Source organism: Gracilinanus agilis, chromosome 4 (assembly GCF_016433145.1).
Source record: "Gracilinanus agilis isolate LMUSP501 chromosome 4, AgileGrace, whole genome shotgun sequence".
NCBI classification, from domain to species: domain Eukaryota; kingdom Metazoa; phylum Chordata; class Mammalia; order Didelphimorphia; family Didelphidae; genus Gracilinanus; species Gracilinanus agilis.
The window spans coordinates 212,209,385-212,212,567 of record NC_058133.1 but is presented as its reverse complement, the minus strand read 5'-3'; positions in this window follow the sequence as shown (position 1 = coordinate 212,212,567).

The window sequence follows — 3,183 nt, the reverse complement described above, 5'->3', positions numbered from 1 at the left end:
AATGATCTTGAGAAGTCATCATGTCTATCCCTATCCAGTAGCATTCATTTAGACTTCCCCATCCCATCCCATATGAGCAGTGTGTGGTGTAGGAGGAAAATCAACTGGACTTGGAGTCAATAGACCTGAGTTCTAATTCTGACTCTGTTATTTACTTCCTGTGCCACCTTGGACAAATCACTTCCTCTCTAGATCTCAATTTTATCCTCTTTGTATTTGATGATCTCTAGAGTCTCTTTTAAGTTTTAAATTCTGCAAAAATAAAACAAAATTCTAACTAGACTTTCAGAGAAGCAGATTTTCTGGCCACCCTTAGCTCCTTGGTCAATGGGAATGACAAAATTAGAGAACAGAAAGGTAAGATTAGAGAAAGGTGAAAAGTGCCTTCTGCCAGAAGGAAGGTCTCTTGCCTCTTTGCTGAGAGTTCTGTTGTCTCTAGACCCCATCTCCTGTTTGACAGTGGGTTGAACAGGAAGCAAGGATTGAATTAAAGGGAGGGAGACATCCCTTTCCTCTTTTTTTATAGATAGTGAAATAGAAGCCAAGGAGGGCCAAAAGTATGTTCAAGTTCACACATTGTGATCATACTATTTTTCCCTCCATAGCTTTCCCTAGCTATTAGAGACAGCTGGGACCTCAGAAGCATATGTTCAGACATAAGTCCGGCCAGGCTAGTCTGGTGCCAGTGCTTATCAGCTGCCATGGCCCTGGAAATATGAACAGCTCAGACCAGTACTTTTAACTCCCTCCTGCCAACCATAAATCTACTCAGAGAAATCAGACCCCTGCATGGTGTCCACATGCTTCCAAGGACAAGAAAGATGTGAAATAATGTCTCTGGAAGAAGGTTTAGGTTAGTGCAGTGGGTAGAGTGTTAGATCTGGAGTCAGGAAGACCTGAGTTCAAATATACTGCTTCAGCCATTTACTAGCTGTGTGTTCTTGGGCAAGTCATTTAACCTCTCTTAGCCTCAGCTTCCACGTCTGTAAAATGAGGATAATGATAGCACCAGAGTTCTTATGATGATCAAATGGGATAGTATAGGTAAAGCATTTTAAACCTTAAGATGCTAGATAAATGCCACCTTTGATCATTCATTATTAATTCAGTGGGAACATACTTAACTCAAAAGTGGGAGGCTGACTATCAGTCACTGCAGGGATAAAGTTCCTTAAGGTACCAGGTCCTACAAAACTCTTTTACAAATATGGAGATTCTCTCTCTCTCTCTCTCTCTCTCTCTCTCTCTCTCTCTCTCTCTCTCTCTCTCTCTCTCTCTCTCTCTCTCTTCCTACCCTTCTCCCTCTTCTTCTCTCTCTCTCCTTCTCCCCAACCCCCGTCCTATCTACTGCCTGATTTTTTCACTTTTGGTTTTACTGTTTACCTATCTTTCTGTCTGTCTACCTTTCTATCATTCTTTCTATCTACCCATTCATCTTTCTACCTATCTTTCTGTACATCTATCAATCTATCTTTCTGTTTGCCTATTTCTTTTCATCGTACTTCCCATCTATCTACCTAAACTTTCTGTCTATCTATCCATCCCCTCACCTATGTATCTTTCTACCTGTCCATCTATCTGTTTTTCCATTTGTCTATCTATCGATCTCTCTCATCTACCTACCTACCTATCTATGTCTAGAGGTACCATTTTGTAGTTAACTCCCCAGAAATAGAGACAGTGTCAAGAATTGACCTTTCATTGAACAAGGGTGGGAAGAGGTTATAAATAAGTCATGGGGAAAGTCATGGTCCATACATAATCAAGTTATCAAATAAAGTTGTCATATTAGGCGAGGAGGCTGCCTACCAAGGCTCCCTGCTTCTGGTGCTACCTTAAAAAAAACAAAACCCCAATCTTTTTTGTCTGAGCATTCCATTGCCAATCAGGGCATAAAAGCCAGCAGTGAATGTAAATTTGGCTTTGGTAATCTGTTGTTGATCAAGGGCCCTTCTCACTGATGCCAGGGTGTACTACAGGGTAACTGCTGTGAGCTTGGCAGGTATAATAACATTTGCTTTGAGTCAGGAAATGAAGGGCTTCTACCATGGCTCACCCAATGATTACCTTCCTACTTCTCTGTTGATCAGAGTTATGTGTCTTTTTGGGTTCTGGTGTCATTTAGCTAATTACCAGGACAGACTAGGCTATTCATATACCCCCATGAAAATCAGGTTTTCTGAAAAAAGATTTGTCTGTCTGTGTATATTTATGGGGAAAGGGTGGCGGGAAGCTAGGGACCAGTCAACATTTGGTCATTTTACTTTTAATGTAAAGTACTAGTGAAACCATAGGCTTTTCAAGTGAAGCATGTGTCTGACAGATTGGTTTTTTAGGTCCCTCCTCTTTTCTGCAATTTGGAGAATATACTCATGGGAGGTGAATAGTTTCTTTTCCAGAAGGGTTTGGTCAGAATTATCATGACTAGATTATTTCCTACTGCTAGGTTATGGGATCTCGGCTTTACTGGGTCCTGTGATGCCATTTTGATCCTCTTTGAGCATGCTTAAAGGACAACAACGAGGCAATTTTGCAAGGCCTTGTTATACCATGAGACTACTCCTTGATCAGTGGGGCACATGCCAGGAGGAATTTACATTGTAAGAATTTTTTTCTAAGGGAAACTGAACCTCAGAACATTCCTCTTGATCTTATTGGGAAGGTTTTAGTTTATCCCAATTACAGATAATGCTTGCTGATGGATTTAGATAGATGCCATTTATCACTTTAAGGAAGGTTCCTTTTATTCCATTGTTTTTATAAGGAATGGGTGGTGTATTCTGTCAAATGCTTTTTCTATCAAAAATTGTTTCTACATGTAACTGGGGGAAAACAAACAAACGCAACAACATTCTTCCTAGGGGCCTGATCTCCTTGGAATAAGTCTAACATACTTTGGGGAAGTCATCTTAAATATTGAGACAGTATGATATCACGGCAAGAACCTTGGGCTTGGAGTCATTAGAGATGGGTTCTAGTCCTAGCTCTGATGTCATATGCCCTTTGGTAATTCAATTTCCCTCTCTGGACCTCAATTTCCTCATCTATTAAGTTGGACCAGATGATCTCTAAGGACTGGTCCCTTCTGTGATTCTCACTTCCCCAGGCAATCTGGAGAGAAAAGGAAATCATGCCTTTAGACCAGCCCTAAAATAGGAAAGACCAGAAACTCTAATCTTCATC